At 36.1% G+C, this 23,235-nt stretch overlaps 1 pseudogene; it reads left to right on the top strand.

Moving 5' to 3' along the window:
• Positions 1-21,502: 21,502 nt before the first annotated feature.
• On the top strand, positions 21,503-22,943 carry LOC141665272 (zinc transporter 5-like; annotated as a pseudogene).
• The last annotated feature ends 292 nt before the right edge of the window (positions 22,944-23,235 follow it).

Raw genomic sequence — 23,235 nt, 5'->3', positions numbered from 1 at the left:
TATGAGAGACTTACTTGATACACTTTGACAATCACTTTATATTTATTCAAATATTTTAACACTCCCCCTTGATTGTCAAATGCGAGTTATTGCAAAGATTGACTGCCTCGTTAAAACCTTGCAAGAAAAAACCCAGTGGGATAAAAACCTTGACGAAGGAAAAAGAGTACAGCCCCCCCTGCATAAAATGTTTCACATTCTGACATTTTGATGTAGCAAACTTTTTAACCTCCACATACCCATATTATTTCTCAATTTCTCAAATGTTTATGTAGGTAGTGACTTTGTAAGTATATCCGCCAGATTATCGCATGAGCGAATTTGTTGAACATTAATATCACTATTCTCTTGAAGTTCATGAGTGTAGAAGAATTTTGGCAATATGTGTTTTGTTCGGTCCCCTTTAATATATCCTTCCTTAAGTTGTTTGATGCAGGCCGAGTTATCCTCGAATAGAACAGCAGGACTGTCTGAAATACTTGATAATCCACATGATTCTCGAATATGTTGAATGACCGACCTTAGCCAAATACATTTTCTGCTTGCTTCATGAATTGCTAGTAATTCTGCGTAGTTTGATGAAGTTGCAGCCATAGTCTGTTTTGTAGACTTCCAAGAGATAGCAGTATCACAATATGTAAATAGGTAACCTGTTTGTGATCGCCCAAAATGAGGATCTGACATGTATCTAGCATCTGCGTATCCAACTAGCCGTGATCTTGAATTGTTTGGGAAGAATAGTCCAAGATCGATTGTCCCTCGAAGATATCTGAATATATGTTTTATTCCATCCCAATGCCTTTTAGTAGGGTCAGAACTAAATCTTGTCAACAGGTTCACTACAAATGCAATATCAGGCCGTATGTTGTTTGCAAGATACATGAGAGCGCCAATTGCACTGAGATATGGAACTTCAGGTCCAAGAGTCTCTTCATCTTGTTTTCTAGGACGGAAAGGATCCTTTTCAACCTCGATTGATCAAACAACCATTGGTGTGGTTAGTGGATGAGCTTTGTCCATGTAGAACCGATCAAGAACCTTTTCAGTGTAGTTTGATTGATGAACAAATATTCCTGAAGATAAGTGCTCCACCTGTATACCTAAACAAAATCTTGTCCTTCCAAGATCTTTCATTTCAAACTCATTTTTCAAATAGTTAGCAGCATTAGTAATATCTTCAGTAGTACCGATAATATTCAAATCATCCACATATACAACAATAATAACAAAACCAGTTGATGATCGTTTAATAAAAATACAAGGACACACTTGATTATTAACATATCCATCATTCAATAAGTATTCACTAAGCCTGTTGTACCACATACGACCAGATTGTTTCAAACCATACAATGATCGTTGTAATTTAACAGAATATAAATGTCGAGGCTTAGTGTCCTCAATATTTAACCCTTCAGGAATTTTCATATAAATATCACTATCAAGTGATCCATATAGGTATGCTGTCACAACGTCCATCAAACGTGTTTCCAGTTTTTCCATACAAGCCATACACATTAGAAAACGAAAAGTAACTCCATCCATCACAGGAGAGTATGTTTCCTGGTAATCAAAACCAGGTCTTTGAGAGAATCCCTGGGCTACTAGCCGGGCCTTGTATCTCACAATTTCATTTCTCTCATTTCGTTTTCGTACAAACACCTATCTATTCCCAACAGGGACTACACCAGCTGGTGTTTGGACTGCAAGTCCAAATACATTTCTCTTGCGCAAGGATTGCAATTCTTCCTGAATCGCAATTTTCCATTTTGGCCAATCATCTCGGCGTCGACACTCTTCCACACTTTGTGGTTCAGGATCGGAGTTCATAATAATATCAGATGCCACAGAAAAAGCATATACATCATCAACCTCAATACTTCCACGATCCAGTAATTTCGCGTTATGGACATAATTCATTGAGATCTCATAATTTTCAGGTACCTTTGCTTCTATGGAAGCATTTGCCACTTCTGGGGCATGTGCCACTTCTGGGGCAACATTCTCTTCTAGAGGGAATCCCACGTCTGAGAGTTTTGTTACAGCCACTTCAGGGGCTTGAACCTCTTCACGAGGCAATACCACTTCTGGGGTATTTTCAGAAATTTTTGCCACTTCTGGGGCAATTCCAATCAATTTCCGTTTTTGTGGTACAATATCTTTTGCACCAATAGGTCTACCACGCTTCTGGCATGGCTTTGAATCACCAATCAATTCTTCAGGAATTGATTTCTTAGTAGGGATTTCAACTCGTGCCGGAGCATTAATAGCAGGTATATGTGACCTTATAATATGTCTAGAGTCACTAAAGGCATCCGACATTTGATTAGCAATATTTTGCATATGAATAATTCTTTGAACTTCAGATTCACATTGATTAGTATGTGAATCAATAGAATTTAATCCTGACGCATTCCATGATATTTCGGAATTTAATTTATGCAAATCATTATCTTCCCTTAATTTAGGGAACATGGATTCATCAAAATGACAATCAGCATAGCGAGCAGTAAAAACATCACCAATTAATGGTTCCAGATACCGTATAATAGACGGAGAATCAAAACCAACATATATACCAATTCTTCTTTGAGGTCCCATTTTATTTCTTTGTGGTGGTGATATAGGAACATACACAGCACAACCAAATACTTTTAAATGAGATATATTAGGTACTTGACCAAGAACTAATTCTTGAGGGGATTGTTTGTGGTAAGCAGAAGGCCTTATTCTAATTATATTTGCAGCATGAAGTATTGCATGACCCCAAACAAATATAGGTAACTTTGCCCTTAGGAGTAAGGGACGGGAAATAAGTTGAAGTCTTTTAATTAAGGATTCTGCTAAACCATTTTGTGTATGTACGTGAGTCACCGAGTGTTCGATTGAGATTCCTACTGACATACAATAATCATTAAAAGTTGCAGATGTGAATTCAGCAGCATTATCTAGTCGGATTGATTTAATGGGATGGTCAGGAAATTGAGCTCGGAGTTTAATTATTTGGGCAAGTAATTTGGCAAAGGCTGTATTTCGGGTTGTAAGTAGACATACATGAGACCATCTAGTTGACGCATCAATTAAAACCATAAAGTACCTAAATGGGCTAAACGATGGATGAATATGACCACAAATGTCACCTTGAATTCTTTCTAAGAATTTTGGGGACTCGGTTTGAAGCTTAACTGGGGATGGTTGGACAATCAGTTTTCCTAAGGAACATGCTGAACAATGAAGTTCATCTTGAGATATTATCTTTTGAGTTTTAAGAGGATGTCCCACAGAATTTTCAACGATACGACGCATCATAGATACTCCTGGATGACCTAGTCTTTCGTGCCAAAGGGAAAGTAGTTTTGGGTTTATGACTTTGGGGATGTTGACACTATGAGATTCAAGAACTCGTATACTCGTAACATATAATCCTGAAGAAACCGAGTGGAATTTTTCTAGGACCCTTTTATTGTCAACGGTGTTTGAGGTGATGAGAAGGTATTCTTTTTCATTCTCATTAGTAGTTTCAACGTGAAACCCGTTAAGACGAATATCTTTAAAACTCAGTAGGTTTCTAGTTGACTTGCTAGAGTATAGAGCCTCTTGTATGAGTATGTGTGTCTTGTTTGGTAGAAGAAAACTAGCTTTCCCAAAACCTTCTATTATATTTGATGTACCCGATACCGTCCAGACATGTGAGTTGGTTTTAGTTAATTGTGAGAAGTATTTCTGACTCTGTAAAATAGTGTGTGTGGTTGCGCAATCAACAATGCATATATCTTCCATCTCTATACATATATAAACGAAAAACATCTTTATTAAAAACACACCGAGTACATAGAACAACAACATGAAACAAGTACATAAAATGAGTACATAATGGAAATAAGTAAAACATAAAGAAAATAAGTAAAGCAAGACAAAACATATGAAGTCTAGTCGTCTAAACCATAATAAAGATTAGCATCAATGTCTATTTCATTTGAGGCCTTATTGACTGGTTAATTAACTAGATTATAATTAGCGAAGTTGGTTTCCACTCTCTTTCCATTATTCTTTTTGGATGACTCGTAGAGATCAACAAGATGTTTGGGTGTGCGACAAGTACGTTGCCAGTGCCCCTCAGATCCGCACCTATGACAGATGCCTCGGTTCTCTCCTTCTTGGGGTGCCTTTCTTTTATTTGGCACTTCACGTTGCCATTTCTGGTGGCCAGAGTTATAACCATCACGTTGCCACTTCAGGTGGCCAGAATGATATTGATTGTGAAACCGACCACGGAAATTTCCACGTCCACGGTTTCGTCCATAACCTCGTCCTCCTCTATGCCCTTTCCCACGTTCATTCTTCAGGAATGACGTGTTATGTACTTCAGATAACTGGGCAGAGCCTGTGGGACATATCTGATTTCAGTAGCAACTCATTATTCTTTTCAGCCACAAGAAGGAGAGATATCAGCTCGCCATATTTCTGAAAATTACGCTCCCTATATTGTTGAGCCAGGATCATAGTGTTGGAGTGAAAGGTTGAAAGGGTCTTTTCAATCATTTCAGCATCAGTAATATTTTCACCACATAAAATTAATTTTGAGCTTATCTTGAAAAGAGCAGAATTATATTCAACTACAGATTTGAAATCTTGTAACCTCAAATTAATCCAGTCATATCAGGCAAATGGCAAGTGAACAAGTTTCTGGTGATCAAATCTATCCTTGAGATTATTCCAAAGGGTGAGTGGATTTTTGATAGTGAGGTATTCAGATTTTAGATCTTCGTGGATGTGATGCCTAAGAAAGATAATCGCTTTTTCATTTTGTTCAACAATTGAGATTTTTTCCGGGTCAATAGTATCTTTTAGGCCATTAGCACTAAGGTGTAATTCCGCATCAAGTACCCATGACAAATAATTATTCCCCGAAACATCCAAGGCAACAAATGTAACACCCCCAGATCCGGGGTCGGGGATCCGGGTCGTCACGGTCTTTCTTTCCACAATAACACTTCACTTAATTAATAATAAACAACCTTATGCTGTGACCCCACACTAACACACACCACAACCCGTTATAGTCTCAGAGATGAAATTCAAATAAGTACAAGTCTTTGAATCCACAATTTAAAAGTTATTACAACCCAAAACGATTACTTGATAAATTTACAGTTAATTGCCATTATCTGCCACAAGTTATAATTATACATAATTGATTCTCAAAAGTAGATGGTCTGATCTACAATAGATCTACCTCTGCAGCTATAGCAGCTACGACATCATCGGGAAGACGAGGGACGCTTCCCACGCGCTTGCGCTGGGTCTGCTGGAGTCTGGCCATCCTTCCTAACTGTTGTTGTGTGATGAAGAAATAAAGCAAGAGTGAGCCTTACAGCTCGCAAGATAATACATAGTGATAACAATAATATAAGTATCTAAATGGATACTTACTAGAATCTTTATCGTGAGTAAGGTAATTACTTACTGGATATAAGTTTTAAAACAAGGGATGAAGTTACCAAATACTTCACTATACTTATATCATTTATAAAGCTACTTGAACTACCACTGTTCAAAGTATAATAAAATTCACGAGGTCATCCCATAGATGAGACCACAAATAAAACTTGAAAATATTTGATCTTTGAAATATTTTGAAAAGAGATGAAGTTACGAGATACTTCATTCAATGGATACACCAATAAAAATGTTTGACCCTGTCAATGCTTCGGCAACCACCCATTAGTAGCCTTTCAATCGAAATGCTACGGGTAGTGTTGCAGAATTATCCAAATGGATGATGAACTCATTACGGGAGTTTACCGCGCCAGGAAGACCACTTACGATGATCAGTCGTAGTAGTACAACCCCACCATTTTCTACATGTAGAGGAGAACCTGTCGGATTTACTTGTCAACCGAACACTGAACTCCTAAGGAATGGACCGCCTTAGCGGAACTTCCAGGCCATTTGGGCCAATATAATAAGGCTGGGCCGGCGCTACTCGACCACTTACGCCACTCCTAGTTCAGATGAAATCCATGACTCTGAAACGTAAAGCTCGTTTCCCCCTTTCCCCAAGTAGAAACTTGTTGATACGGCTCCACCAAGAAGTCGTATCTAGTTGGAAAGGAAAACTCACCGATATTTCCCAGGCGATGCCTGTTAATGGATTAACTTGTTCCAAGAATTTTACTTCCCGAATATTGGGTAAGTAATCAAAAAAACTCTTTTACCAAGACAGCAACCTTGTTGCGAATATAAAACACACCACCGAGCCGGACTCCCCAGGTTTTTGAGCGAGTATTTAAATCCCCTTTAAAAAGGAAGATCTTAAATATAAAAATGAGTTTTGGGATCCGCTCTGACTTTTAAAAATCATTTTGAAGACTCGAAAACACTTTAAAGAGTGTTTGGAGTAAGACTGATTTAATGAAGTAAATCAGTCCCCAGAATATTAGAAAATATCTGAATATTATTAATTAAATAATATTCCCATAAAGAATAATCTTTATAAAAATAATTGAAGTAGAAGTATTAAATTTATACTTGAAACGAGTATTAAATAACCAAAGATATACTTATATGAAAGTATTATCTTTATTTGAATAATCGAAAATAAGTTTGATTATTGACACCTTATTCTTTAATAAAATAAAGAATATACCTCAGCAAATAATCGGAGTCATAGATCCTCAAATGAATATTCAAATAATATTCATTAAATAATATAAACTGAGTCATAAGCCCTCGAATGAATATTCAAATAATATTCAATAAATAATATAAAAGAGTCATAAGCCCTCGAATACTATTCGAAATAATATTCAATAATAAAATAAAGTTTCAAGTTATCGAATAAACCTTATTCGATTAATAGTTTGGAAAACTATAACCAAATATATATATATAAATATATATATATATATATCCATATCCATATATATACAAGATTACTCGGGATCCTCGACTCCCGGTTTTTAGAAAATATTTTCACCTTTGAGTCCCTATACTAAGGGTATATGCAAGATACAACTATCCTTTAGCATAGGTATTATCAGATAAACCAACAGATATATATCTCAAGAATATAAAACAGGCATGCATATATACCATATCACATGCTACAATATATCGCAACATTTGCTAAATAACAATCATGCAATATCACAAGATAATGCATAAACATACATTTACATCACAACAACAGTGTATCGGATAGAATACTTGCCTGAGCGACTTGGGGGTGAGAAAGGCTCGGGACGAGTCTGATAACCTATAAACAACAAGTAAGTTGGAATTAAACCAAAATCACTTGTAAATCTATACTTTAACTAACTTAGACTCTAACGCTTGTTTTGCGCTCACTGATTTGCTTAAGTCACTCGGGTACCCTCGGCTCCACCATTTTTAATAATTTAACCTTTACGAGTTTTAAAGCGATTCCTTCGCGAGTGACTTACCAACTGCCTAAAACACTTACCATAAATGTTTCATGCATTAATTAACCCTTTTTGGTCTTTAACCTACATTTCAAAGTAAGGCGAGGGAAAAAGTTTCGTTCGCGAAACGCCGTTACTTGAAACGGTCGTTTCTCCTAAACCGTAAATCGGAATCGAACGAACTACATATCAAAACGAAGCTCGTAACATGAGCTATCTAAACATGGCAGTGGTCACAATCTAGCAGGGGGTTCTCGGGTCCTAATGCTATGCACAAAAACAGTCCAAAGAAAATCGGACGTTACGACGGCTATGTTTACGCGATTTCCAATTTTTAAACCATTCAAACCCATTCCAAATCAACCCCAAATCCAACCTCAATCCATCATACAACAAACATCCATCCTTATCACATCATAACAATCCCAACAAATCCACATTAACCATTTATACTATTCTTTATCATGAATTTAAACTACACTTAAGTTCATTAATCAACAACCAAGATTTACAACTTCAAAAACAACCCAAAACCCATTAATCTCTACATACACAATCATCAAGCCTCTCATGAACTCTAATACTCATTTTATGCTCTTAACTTTCAATAACAAAGCTTGGTTAAGAGATTATACCTTCCTTGGAGAGTGGAGAATCAAGGGGATGGCTTGGAATCATCTTTAAAGCCCTTATCCAAGCTTAATCTAAACAAAACTTCAAGAACACAAATTTTAGTTCTTGAAAACACTATTCACCATCTTCTTTGATGATTTATAGAAAAAGATTGGCTTGGATTTAAAAGCTTAAACTTATAGGAAGTATGTAACTTAACTAGGAGAAGCTAGGATAATTACCTTGCTAAATAATAAGTGGAGGAGCTTGAACTTCCATTTTTTAAGAAGAGAACCCGAGAGCTTCATGAAGAAGAAGAAGAATTTTGTGTTTTGCCTTGTCTTGATTTTTGGTTGGTTGATTTGGTTTTGTTTTTGATTTAGTGAATTACCTTCTTGCCCTTGGATTTGTGTGGTTACAAAGCCACCACACCTCCTCCTTCCCATGTCATGCTTATCTCATCCACATGATGTCATCCTTCCTTCCTTGTCTTCTTTCTATTGGTTGGATGACATCATTCCCATTAATCCCTTTGATTAACTTCCTAATCGTTTGCCTAATGACCGCTGATCTGCTATACGGTTCGCTTAACTTTCGTTCTCGTTTTATCGTTTGAAGGATCATACCCGGGATCTTATTACTTAGGTTCCCTTAACCTTTCTCAATATATTATATTCCTTCTATGATCCTCTTTTATAATCCTTTAATTTAAATCCTTTTTATCCTGTTACCTTATACTCAATTCTCTCCGTATATTGTGGATTTTCCGGGAAAAACCAAAGTGTTCGGAATTGGATTCTGACGATCTTTACATACACTTATATACTTCATAGAGTACTAATAATATCCCATAAGATCAATAACAGAACCCCTACATAGCGTGGCATGAAAAGTTTTCTCGTTCAGCAAAAACACTATTCATAAGGGTTTCAAAAATTTCCAAAATTGGGGTTATTACAGTCTCCCCTCCTTAAAAGGATTCCGTCCCGGAATCAGATAGAAAATGAATAGGGATACCTTCCTAGCATTGCACCTTCTAACTCTTAAGTAAATTTTCCCACATTGTGGTCCTACCACCAAACTCTGCCTAGTTTAATAATCCTTCTTCTAAGCACTTGTTCTTTTTCACTCTATAACCCTTCCTGGTTGCTCCATACAGGTTACGTCGGGTTGCATATCTATGCGCTCATATGCCTCTATTTATCTGGCATCTAAATTACACTTCCTTAACATTGATACGTGAAACACGTTACGACCTGCTACATGTTCGGGGTTAGGGCTAGCTTCTATGCTATCCTCCCAATACGTCTTAATATATCCAAGGGTCCAGCAATTCGTGGACTTAGCTTTCATTTCTTTCCGAACCTCATCAATCCTCTCCAAGGGATACCTATAACATTACTAGGTCCCCTATTTCATACTCTTTATCCTTTCGTGTCAAATCAACATACTTATCATGTCCATCTTGGGCTACTACCAGCCGTCCTCTGATTAGATCTATCATATCCTTGGTCTTTTGGACTACTGCGGGTCCGAGCATCTTGCGCTTTACAACTTCATCCTAACATAAGGGAGATCGACATTGTCTTCCCTCAAGGATCTCATAAGGCGATACCTCAATACTGACATATGAGCTATTGTCGTAAGATAACTCAATCCGAATTAAGTGATCATTCCAATTTCTTTCAAGTCTATTGCACAGACTCTCATTATAGCTTTTAGCATTAGAGCTTTTGCTTCTCACTACCCATCCTTTTTCCCAGTTCGTAGTCGCTACTATCTTCCGTTCCTAATATTATACTAGTTATACTTTTGCTCGTTAGCGTTCTATAACCTTTTAATAACCACGTCAACCTTAGTATCACGAATGTGTTTCCATTCCGCATACTACCACCACTTTATTACTCCTTTTTCAGTTATTTCTATTTTCCAAAATTTGATCAATCAAATAGAAGTAAAGGAATTTGTTGAGAGATCACCATGATCATGAACACTTGTTATATCGCGTAGTTAGTACAGAAGGTGGCCAGCCTTTAGTACTTGACAAGCAATTAAACAACATGTGGTATCCTACTAGGCTTCTATCACAAAGATAGATAGTCATTCGGCAATACCTCCCTTTCCTGGAAGGGTTGTTCTTCTCAGCTTACATGAAATGAAAAGAAGAGAAAAGAACGAACTGAAGAGAATTGTATATATGAAAAAAATATACTGCCACAAAATATCTGGCTTGGAATCTACCTCTGAACTATAGAGGTTTGTCATAGGAGAACAAAACATATATGTATTTATATCAACATCAAGTATTATAGCATCGTATTTCACGTGCCTAAATATTTTCGCTATCCCGTCCATCATTCTATGGACCCATGCCCCTCCTCGAGCTTATACACAATTACCTTTGAAACTCCCTCGACATCGAAAATCGAACCTGGGATCTCATTCTAGACATCATCTTTACTAGAATTCTATGCTTGCACCGCAACCTTCCTCGTATAATAATACGACTCTCTATTGATAAGAAAGAATAATAATTCACTAGGTAGATACTCTACTTAATTAGTCTATCAATGATAACTTATACACTACCACGACCCGATTAGTGGTACTCAATCTCAACACCCGTTTCAATACAACTCTCACGGTTGTAATCAGCTCATTACTCGCAGAATCATTGCTGCCTTACTATGGTCCACCACTGACCTACTGTAGTCATTCATTTTCCATGAAGTCTTAATAGCTAACCATACGGAGTCTATCCATGTCGTATCAAATCATTCTAAGGAGGTAACATAATCACCATTCATGATTCATGGAGTACACTCCTGATCCTGACATACATACATGACATGAAGCATATAAAATTGCAGAAGAATTTCAATCAAAGCACCGATAGCAGGTTAATACCATTCTTAATCATATGCCTTCAATAGAAGACTTAACTCAAAGGTTCGTCTAGTCCTTTTGGAAACATGGTCCTGGCTTATCCCAAGATAGGACCTCCTAAGATAGATAGCCCGTTCATGGCGATTACACGAATTAAACCTTTACTAACTACTATTACGGTTGGGTATTGCACAGTCATCAGAAGGAATGTCAATCTTCCAAACCATAATACAACCTTCACAGTTTTAACCATCATCACTGTATTCCTTTGGCACAAGTGCCTATAATTATCCTCTTACCTTTAAAGTGTCGGCCACCTCTTTGGCCTTTCCTGATAGTAAAATTTTCTTACAGTCAATGTCACTTTAACCATCTCCAAATAAATTTTCTACCTTATTTCAATCACAGCTTATGTGAAAATGCTTTCCTTAAAATCTGATGAGTAAAAAAAATCACCATTTTCCGTAAGTTATTGCCTCAATCTTTAGAGGCTAATCACTGACAAGGCTGACTCTCAATCATACTTAGAACATTTTTTTTTTTTTTTCTTAAGTCCTAATTGCCCTGAACAATTTCGACCATTACTGGTTCGATCCATACTTTCTCGTGGTTTACACGTGCCCCACTTGGCATCATTATAATTACGTCATATTTCCTTTATCCACATTTCTATTCTTGAGAATTTTGAATATTACCTTTTTCCTTATAAAACCTCTAAGGTTATCCTTCAATCGTTCCTCCTGTATTCCCTATATACAGGGCATATCAAAATACCATTTACTAATACTAGAACCATTATCTATATGCTTCTGCAAAATTTCTCCACTGATTCTTAAAGGTTGTTGTTACCTTACCCCTTTCCCAATCATATTGTCAAAACTCATACTGTCCCTATTAAGGGTGACATGCCAACCTTTATGCAGTCCCCTAGGATTCATTTTAAGTTACCAATGTTCTATTCTTAATTCCACCTTTAAAAGGTACCTGCATCCTTCCACGAATAAATCAAGTCATATTTCCTTGATAGATTATCATATTCATCATTCCCACCTCGATAGTCTATACCTAACTTCATAATAGCATCCTTATTCAAATTGAGGTCAATTCATATGGCCTCCAAAAGATAACAACGGTTATCCGCTTGTCTTGCCTAATTTGGTAACGATAACAAGGATGTTCTGGAAGATATTGGTCGTGTTCAACGTGAACTTCTTCTTAATAATTCCTTATTTACTTTTGTTGTTTATCTCAACAGTCACCTCAATGTTGGGATATCTTTCATATCTGGCATCTCCCTTTCTGGGTATCAAGCCACCGGTCTTACATTTCACATTATTGAAGGTCACTTCCTTCATCCAATTTTCCTACTTTCTTACTTTCTTGTCTCCTTAGTCTATCCGCGTCTTATTATTTATCCTTCGAACTATCTAAAGGTTTCCTTGAATCCTCCCAACTTAAAGGGGGTACAATATATGTATCTCTTATGCCTTCAACCATCAATTTTAGCTCATGGTGGATCATCATCATCCTAACGATTACATACTTTTCTATTTCTATTGCTATGAGTCTTTAGGGTTTCCTCATACCCAACTCCCTTATCATTCCTCAAACTCTATTGCCTTTATATTCCTTTCCACTTCAGTTTCCCCTTTTTTTTTTTTTTTTTTCCTTTCTCTTATCATTATTTCACAAACCAATCACAATATAAGCATTGATTTCAAACATCCCGTCATTTTGGATTCGTGTCCTCAGAACGAATCTTGATAACTTTTACAACTTAGATTCATAATTCATCATACTCATCCACTTTTGTTCTAGCTCCAAAGCTTTTACACTATCTCCTTATCTTTGGGAATTACTTTCCCGAAAACAATTGACTGAACTTAAATCAGTTTATTCTAACCTCTGGCTCCGTGCCTTTCTTGGTCTTTCACCAGCGGGTGGTCTCTCTCTTAGGAGGGTCAGTGACAAAAACAGTCTTTTGTGATTTGTCAATCATTTAGAATCTCAAATGATTCATATATTTCCTTTAGCCAGGCTCTTGCCTTGACTGGGTCACCTTGTTCCTTGGAACTCTGAGAGCTTAGCGACTTAGAGGTCCTGAAAGAATTTCACACCACATTGTTTCCTCAAGGTGGTGGTTGGGAATAAAATATAAGTTCTGTTTAGACAGGTCCATGAATTTCCGTATAGGAGTACCGTCTCGGGTCTCCTTTCCTTACTCGACTTTTTGTTTCCTTAGTATGAAATGTTTCATCCTACTCCCCATAATTGGGGTCATCTTTTAATTTAAAATCCTCATTTTCCACTCCATTATGTCATGGGTTCCTTCTATCTTGATGGCGACCTCCCTGACTATCACGTTCAGGGTTTGCTCTAAATCTTATTCCTCAAACTAGCTTTCATCTAAGATTTCATCTTTAAGCTCTTAAACCTTTGGAACCCAAATTCTATAGGAATACCTCATTATTCCCTTATCATCACTCTCGGTATTAATCTCATACCTATTTGTTGGCTCTCTGCCTTCATTCATCACTTTTACTGGCACAATATGTTCTTTTCCAATACTTCGGCTGTATTGCTATCTCAAACAGCTTTTCGGTACCGGCTCCGGTTACCTTCACTACTATTTCCAAAATCTCTTATAAACTCTCCCAAAGACATTATCATCTTGAGTCTCTCCTTTTTACTAAGGGCATCAGCCACCACATTGGCTTTCCCCGAATGATAAAGAATCTCCCAATCATCATTCTTGATTAGCTCTAACTGCCTCCTCTGGCACATGTTGAGCTCTTTCTACGTGAAAATGTACTAGAGCACTTATGGCTTAGGTAATTCTCGCACTTCTCTCCATACAAGTAGTGCCTCCAATCCTTAGGGTAAAACTATTGCCACGAGCCTAAGCTCATGAGCGGGGATATCGAATTTCATATTACCTTAATTGTCTTGACAAGTACGCGATTACCTTACCGTGCTGCATAAGCACGCACCCTAAGCCCTTGTGCGAAGCGTCACTATACTTCACAGAATCTCCTTTTTCCATCCGGCAATGCCAGCATAGGGGCCATCACCAACCTCTGCTTCAGTTCTTGAAAGCTGTTCTCGCATTTCTCTGTCCATTCGAACTTCTCAGTCTTACGAGTAAGCCGCGTTAAAGGGGCTACTATCTTTACAACTTGAACGAACCTCCGGTAGTGACCGGCCAATCCTACCTCTGGTAGTCGACCAAACCATGGTCATCAATTCATCAGTGGTCCTTTATCCAATCCTGTCAGGATCCTCCATGGGATCCTCCCCAGCAACTATCCCTTCTAGGACAACATCCTCAACCGCTACATCCTCAATATCAACATCATCCGGTCCTGCATTAGGACACTCTATCGGATCCACAATCTGATCTCCAATAACTAATAAAACATCATCGCGTTGATGTTCCTCAACTTCAGGGTTCGGAGTCCCGCTACCATATACGATAACGAACTACGCTCCTATCACGATATTTATAAGGGTTCCCATAAGGGTTTTAACTGTCAGTACTACGTTAGGTAGCCCGACTATGAACTTGGCAAGAGTTCTTATTATCTTAGTGAACTTATTATCTTAACGTCCTATCATCTCTGAGGTTTATAACGCTTAGCTCTGATACCATTTCTGTAACACCCCCAGATCCGGGGTCGGGGATCCGGGTCGTCACGATCTTTCTTTCCACAATAACACTTCACTTAATTAATAATAAACAACCTTATGCTGTGACCCCACACTAACACACACCACAACCCGTTATAGTCTCAGAGATGAAATTCAAATAAGTACAAGTCTTTGAATCCACAATTTAAAAGTTATTACAACCCAAAACGATTACTTGATAAATTTACAGTTAATTGCCATTATCTGCCACAAGTTATAATTATACATAATTGATTCTCAAAAGTAGATGGTCTGATCTACAATAGATCTACCTCTGCAGCTATAGCAGCTACGACATCATCGGGAAGACGAGGGACGCTTCCCACGCGCTTGCGCTGGGTCTGCTGGAGTCTGGCCATCCTTCCTAACTGTTGTTGTGTGATGAAGAAATAAAGCAAGAGTGAGCCTTACAGCTCGCAAGATAATACATAGTGATAACAATAATATAAGTATCTAAATGGATACTTACTAGAATCTTTATCGTGAGTAAGGTAATTACTTACTGGATATAAGTTTTAAAACAAGGGATGAAGTTACCAAATACTTCACTATACTTATATCATTTATAAAGCTACTTGAACTACCACTGTTCAAAGTATAATAAAATTCACGAGGTCATCCCATAGATGAGACCACAAATAAAACTTGAAAATATTTGATCTTTGAAATATTTTGAAAAGAGATGAAGTTACGAGATACTTCATTCAATGGATACACCAATAAAAATGTTTGACCCTGTCAATGCTTCGGCAACCACCCATTAGTAGCCTTTCAATCGAAATGCTACGGGTAGTGTTGCAGAATTATCCAAATGGATGATGAACTCATTACGGGAGTTTACCGCGCCAGGAAGACCACTTACGATGATCAGTCGTAGTAGTACAACCCCACCATTTTCTACATGTAGAGGAGAACCTGTCGGATTTACTTGTCAACCGAACACTGAACTCCTAAGGAATGGACCGCCTTAGCGGAACTTCCAGGCCATTTGGGCCAATATAATAAGGCTGGGCCGGCGCTACTCGACCACTTACGCCACTCCTAGTTCAGATGAAATCCATGACTCTGAAACGTAAAGCTCGTTTCCCCCTTTCCCCAAGTAGAAACTTGTTGATACGGCTCCACCAAGAAGTCGTATCTAGTTGGAAAGGAAAACTCACCGATATTTCCCAGGCGATGCCTGTTAATGGATTAACTTGTTCCAAGAATTTTACTTCCCGAATATTGGGTAAGTAATCAAAAAAACTCTTTTACCAAGACAGCAACCTTGTTGCGAATATAAAACACACCACCGAGCCGGACTCCCCAGGTTTTTGAGCGAGTATTTAAATCCCCTTTAAAAAGGAAGATCTTAAATATAAAAATGAGTTTTGGGATCCGCTCTGACTTTTAAAAATCATTTTGAAGACTCGAAAACACTTTAAAGAGTGTTTGGAGTAAGACTGATTTAATGAAGTAAATCAGTCCCCAGAATATTAGAAAATATCTGAATATTATTAATTAAATAATATTCCCATAAAGAATAATCTTTATAAAAATAATTGAAGTAGAAGTATTAAATTTATACTTGAAACGAGTATTAAATAACCAAAGATATACTTATATGAAAGTATTATCTTTATTTGAATAATCGAAAATAAGTTTGATTATTGACACCTTATTCTTTAATAAAATAAAGAATATACCTCAGCAAATAATCGGAGTCATAGATCCTCAAATGAATATTCAAATAATATTCATTAAATAATATAAACTGAGTCATAAGCCCTCGAATGAATATTCAAATAATATTCAATAAATAATATAAAAGAGTCATAAGCCCTCGAATACTATTCGAAATAATATTCAATAATAAAATAAAGTTTCAAGTTATCGAATAAACCTTATTCGATTAATAGTTTGGAAAACTATAACCAAATATATATATATAAATATATATATATATATCCATATCCATATATATACAAGATTACTCGGGATCCTCGACTCCCGGTTTTTAGAAAATATTTTCACCTTTGAGTCCCTATACTAAGGGTATATGCAAGATACAACTATCCTTTAGCATAGGTATTATCAGATAAACCAACAGATATATATCTCAAGAATATAAAACAGGCATGCATATATACCATATCACATGCTACAATATATCGCAACATTTGCTAAATAACAATCATGCAATATCACAAGATAATGCATAAACATACATTTACATCACAACAACAGTGTATCGGATAGAATACTTGCCTGAGCGACTTGGGGGTGAGAAAGGCTCGGGACGAGTCTGATAACCTATAAACAACAAGTAAGTTGGAATTAAACCAAAATCACTTGTAAATCTATACTTTAACTAACTTAGACTCTAACGCTTGTTTTGCGCTCACTGATTTGCTTAAGTCACTCGGGTACCCTCGGCTCCACCATTTTTAATAATTTAACCTTTACGAGTTTTAAAGCGATTCCTTCGCGAGTGACTTACCAACTGCCTAAAACACTTACCATAAATGTTTCATGCATTAATTAACCCTTTTTGGTCTTTAACCTACATTTCAAAGTAAGGCGAGGGAAAAAGTTTCGTTCGCGAAACGCCGTTACTTGAAACGGTCGTTTCTCCTAAACCGTAAATCGGAATCGAACGAACTACATATCAAAACGAAGCTCGTAACATGAGCTATCTAAACATGGCAGTGGTCACAATCTAGCAGGGGGTTCTCGGGTCCTAATGCTATGCACAAAAACAGTCCAAAGAAAATCGGACGTTACGACGGCTATGTTTACGCGATTTCCAATTTTTAAACCATTCAAACCCATTCCAAATCAACCCCAAATCCAACCTCAATCCATCATACAACAAACATCCATCCTTATCACATCATAACAATCCCAACAAATCCACATTAACCATTTATACTATTCTTTATCATGAATTTAAACTACACTTAAGTTCATTAATCAACAACCAAGATTTACAACTTCAAAAACAACCCAAAACCCATTAATCTCTACATACACAATCATCAAGCCTCTCATGAACTCTAATACTCATTTTATGCTCTTAACTTTCAATAACAAAGCTTGGTTAAGAGATTATACCTTCCTTGGAGAGTGGAGAATCAAGGGGATGGCTTGGAATCATCTTTAAAGCCCTTATCCAAGCTTAATCTAAACAAAACTTCAAGAACACAAATTTTAGTTCTTGAAAACACTATTCACCATCTTCTTTGATGATTTATAGAAAAAGATTGGCTTGGATTTAAAAGCTTAAACTTATAGGAAGTATGTAACTTAACTAGGAGAAGCTAGGATAATTACCTTGCTAAATAATAAGTGGAGGAGCTTGAACTTCCATTTTTTAAGAAGAGAACCCGAGAGCTTCATGAAGAAGAAGAAGAATTTTGTGTTTTGCCTTGTCTTGATTTTTGGTTGGTTGATTTGGTTTTGTTTTTGATTTAGTGAATTACCTTCTTGCCCTTGGATTTGTGTGGTTACAAAGCCACCACACCTCCTCCTTCCCATGTCATGCTTATCTCATCCACATGATGTCATCCTTCCTTCCTTGTCTTCTTTCTATTGGTTGGATGACATCATTCCCATTAATCCCTTTGATTAACTTCCTAATCGTTTGCCTAATGACCGCTGATCTGCTATACGGTTCGCTTAACTTTCGTTCTCGTTTTATCGTTTGAAGGATCATACCCGGGATCTTATTACTTAGGTTCCCTTAACCTTTCTCAATATATTATATTCCTTCTATGATCCTCTTTTATAATCCTTTAATTTAAATCCTTTTTATCCTGTTACCTTATACTCAATTCTCTCCGTATATTGTGGATTTTCCGGGAAAAACCAAAGTGTTCGGAATTGGATTCTGACGATCTTTACATACACTTATATACTTCATAGAGTACTAATAATATCCCATAAGATCAATAACAGAACCCCTACATAGCGTGGCATGAAAAGTTTTCTCGTTCAGCAAAAACACTATTCATAAGGGTTTCAAAAATTTCCAAAATTGGGGTTATTACAACAAACTCTAATTTTGCAAGATTCGCCATTCTGAATAGATTTTAAATAAGATATAATATGTCACATAATATTTAAACAGGAAAGTTGAAATAATAACTTTATACAAAAGTTACGACGGCATAGCCGGCCAGAAAACTTTTGATTATTACTTGACGGCAGCGCCATCTTTATAGTAGTATTACTTGACGGCAGAGCCATCTTTATAGTATTATTTGACGGCATAGCCATCTTTATAGATTTCAATCAGTAACATAAATATGTAGTGATATTTAGAATAAAATGAGGAAAAGAAAACGTACCTCTTTTATGAAATAGTTTTAGTTGATAGGGACTCGTGGGTCAGAATAAGTCGTAGCTCTTTCGAGAATAAAGCTTTAGTTGGCAGAGACTCGTGCTGATAACGTGTTATAAACCTTGAATTGAAAATATTAGTTATGTTTAATGTAGAGGAAGTACAGGAGAATAAAAGATGGAGAGAAAAGTTATGTTTCATTTCATTAGCTAAATGAGCTATTTATAGTAGTTGGTTTACAAGGCTTACTAAGTAAGCTATTCAAATCTTCTTTATTAAGTATTACAAAACTTCCTCAATAAGCTTTATAAGTCTTCCTTAATAAGATTTACAAGTCTTCCTCGATAAGATTTGAGAGACTTACTCAATAAACTTTGACAATCACTTTATATTTATTCAAATATTTTAACAACTTGTACTTTTTTCTATGTTTTTTATTTGCATTGTTGTGATATTAAAATTATTAAATATATAACCTTTGCACGAATGCCTCGTATTTTGGTTCACATCTTCAAGCTCTTTATCAAGCTTATCGGATAACATACACTCGAGGCATAGAGGTTGTTCAACCTGGTAGGTGAGATAATATAAATTTAGGATAAGCACATATAAAATGTGATATAAACTATATGCACACTAGCTATTTACAACTCCAAAAATTACTCCCCCGCACAAAATAACATTTATAATTACAATAACATGTTAGTGAGGATTTTGTCAGGATCAAACTTCCCTGCTGTTAACACAAAACTAAGATATGCACACCTGTGTCTGTGTTGTGACAATATCAAATGCGCGCATGAGGACTGTTAAAGTGGAACAGAAACCATAATTGTTTGGGTGTGAAGGAGCATAGTAGGTTCACCCTCGTGTGATGGCACATGGATCTCGCTTGCAAGCTAATTCACACCTTCTTTTAAGAAAAAGCAAAATATCATATGCTAGATATTAGAATTGTTCGTGAAAAAACCATATTTTCTACTACAGAATCCATAACAACAAAATATCATAAATACTATAATTAGATCCAATATATGCTTCCACGACAAACCAAAGAACACACGAAATTCTAAAACATTCTAATACGGAACTGTTACACTACAATTTTTTTTCTAATAATGCTAAAAAATTAAGAATATATAATCTACTGTAGAACCATTACAATACACCAAAAAACTAAAAAATAAAAAACCTAATTAATTATGCTTCTACTATATAACACATAACAAAAAATGTCATAAATGGTAAGAGAAATAATGCTTCTACTATTAAACACAAAATTGGGTTTATTAATTTTATACATAAACATAAACTAGCTTCTCTCAATTGAAAATTTAAACTATAATTGATTCTCCTATAGAATCTATATTTACAAACAACAAATACACGTTATTAAAAGTCAGGTCTAGTTCATATATGTTAAATATACATCTCAATCTACTGTAGAATATTTATAAAATTAAAAAATTCTTTTACAACAGAATCAAATGATATAAATACACATTTTATGCGTGTACCATAGAATTAAAATAAAAAAACCTAATTTTTATTTCACTGTAGAATCAATGTCTCTGTGTACAAAAATAGAACAAAAATTGACAGGACTGTGAATATATGTCATTTTTTAATATTTTTACCGCAGAAGCTATAAAACAAGCACAAACACAATTCAAATTCTACTCTAGAAACTTAAAATATAGTGTATAACAAAAAAAACTTACTTGTTCGATTTGAGATGTATATCTACTTGGAATCAACCTGAAAAAAGAATTAAACATAGAAACATCTATTTCATCTCAAAGACCTAAAATATACGAATTAAAGAGTAAACAGATCAATTATGAACCCCTTTTCGATGAAATTTTCGATTATCAAACTCAAATCGCCGATTTCTTACTGATTTTATGCGTTGAATCTTTTATTCCTTCTCTATTACTCACAATCTCTCTGTCATTGTGTGTCTGTGTATGTAAAATTTGGTCATGTATATCCGTTGTCCGGTTGTCGGGGTATGGTTTTAATATTTTCAAATTAGGTTTAAAGTTGTTTATAATTACAAAAAGGCCACTGCAGCTTGACTTATAAAATAATGGACGACTGAGATGATGGTTCTCTCTAGTTCTCTATATAAAAAGTTCTCTATTGATTGGGACTATATATATATATATATATATATGAGAATTATCAAATAAAAACTAAAATTAAAATAGAAACTTAGAACTAATCTAAGCCATTAGATCTACCTAATCTAATGGTCCCCCTAAATTACCCCACCCAACTAGCCTGCACCCTCCCACACCCAATTTCAGCTTTTCTCCTCCGTTTTTAATTTGATTTTTCCCGTCAAATCATAAGTTTTTTTTAAAATCCGATTTCACTGTATTTTTCTACATCTCACAACGATCGATTTGCATATCATATGTATTATATTTCGAGTTAATTTTTTTTTTAAAATTATTTGGTTTCTAGTTTCCATTCTAAATTGGTTTATATTGGAGTAGCCCCTATATATATATATATTCAACTCAGTGATCATGATCTCTCGTGATATTGTATACTTTACATTCTCATCATGCCGCATAAACTAGTATTGTTGTTTCTTTTCTTGCTCGTAATATTTCCTCAAATTACACTAGGTGACTCTACTTGCGAGTCCGAAACCGAAGTTCGTGATGCAAGTAAAGCTCTCAAGTACAAAATACTAGCAATAGTCTTAATTCTTGTTGTAGGAGGAATTGGAGTTTGTCTTCCATTACTTGGAAAAATTTACCCTGCTTTGAGTGCGGAGAAGAATGCCTTCTTTATTATCAAGGCGTTTGCTGCTGGTGTTATTTTAGCAACTGGATTTGTACACGTTCTTCCTGATGCTACGTAAAGTTTAACGTCTCCTTGTTTGAACCAAAATCCATGGGGGAAATTCCCGTTTGCAAGATTCATCGCGATGATCTCAGCCATCGGAACTTTAATGATCGAATGTTATGCTACTATTTTCTTTGGTAAATCTAGTAAATCACAGAGCACTGCAGCAGCAGCAGCAACTAATGATGGAGAGAATGTGGAGAGAATGGTGATATAGAAACAGGCCTGGATAATAATGTGCATGTTCATAGCCACAGACACGTGCACGAGTCTATGGATCTATCCCAACAGCTTATTCATCATAGGGTTGTTGCAAAAGTACGTATATTTTCTACTATTGCCTAAGTATATGATATATGTTACATTAATTAAATTATAGTGGATGGGGTAATGTGTGCAGGTACTGGAACTTAGGATAGTAATACACTCTATTATAATTGGAATATCACTAGGTGCTTCTCAGAATCCGACAACGATATGGCCTCTTGTTTTTGCTTTGGCTTTTCATCAGTTTTTTGAGGGCATAAGTCTCGGCGTATGCATTGCTCAGGTTACTCTTCATCTTTTTATTTTCATTATCAATACTCATATATTAATGTTAGTCATGTCAAGCAGGAGTGAGGAAATTGTTGATAAACTATAATAGATGTAATGTGCAGGGCAAATTCAAGTCGTGGACAGTTGCAATAAGGTCACTGTTATTCTCGTTGACAATGCCGGTAGGAATTGGAATTGGCATGGCGGTAACGAATGTATATGACGAGAACAGTTCAACTGCTTTGATCGTGGAAGGGATTTTCAATGCAGCATCAGCAGGAATATTGATATACATGGCACTGGTTGATCTTCTTGCTCCTGAATTCAAGTGTTCGAGATTGCAAAACAACAGAAGCAGCCTTCAGTTAGGAGATAATGTTTCCCTACTTGTTGGAGCCGGTTGTATGACTCTTCTAGCCATATGGGCTTAGACATTTTTGTGACTTGGGGGTTCAATTTCTGTTTTTGTTTTTGTTTAAATTCTTGTACTTTAGCTTTATAGTTTGAGTAAGTATCAGTATAATCTAATTTGATTGTTCTGGTCTCAGAATACTTTCGTCATAGTCTTGAATATGTTATGTCTCCTTATTATTGTCGGATAGATAGTGATAATTGTATAGTTTACAATCATATTGTCTTGATGCGTTTGTCCCTGATTAGTTCAAGGGTTTCCTGCATTTGGAGGTGTTTTGGTTCTGCAAAATTTGTGTTGTAAAGGGGTGAACTTGTACATGCTTTATGCGCCTGCATTATCTACTGTCTAATCACTGACGCACGTTTGGAGCCTTAATTTAGTTATTCTTTTGATTCTCATGATATGATAAAGTGATTTTTAAAATCTTGCCGGGAGTCGATCAAATTTATTAATATAATGAAAAGGCAAAGCAAAAGCGGGCAGAGCAAGTTGGT

Source organism: Apium graveolens, chromosome 6 (assembly GCF_009905375.1).
Source record: "Apium graveolens cultivar Ventura chromosome 6, ASM990537v1, whole genome shotgun sequence".
Lineage (NCBI taxonomy): Eukaryota > Viridiplantae > Streptophyta > Magnoliopsida > Apiales > Apiaceae > Apium > Apium graveolens.
The sequence above is the reverse complement of the archived record's forward strand: the minus strand, read 5'-3'. Positions and strand labels throughout refer to the sequence as shown.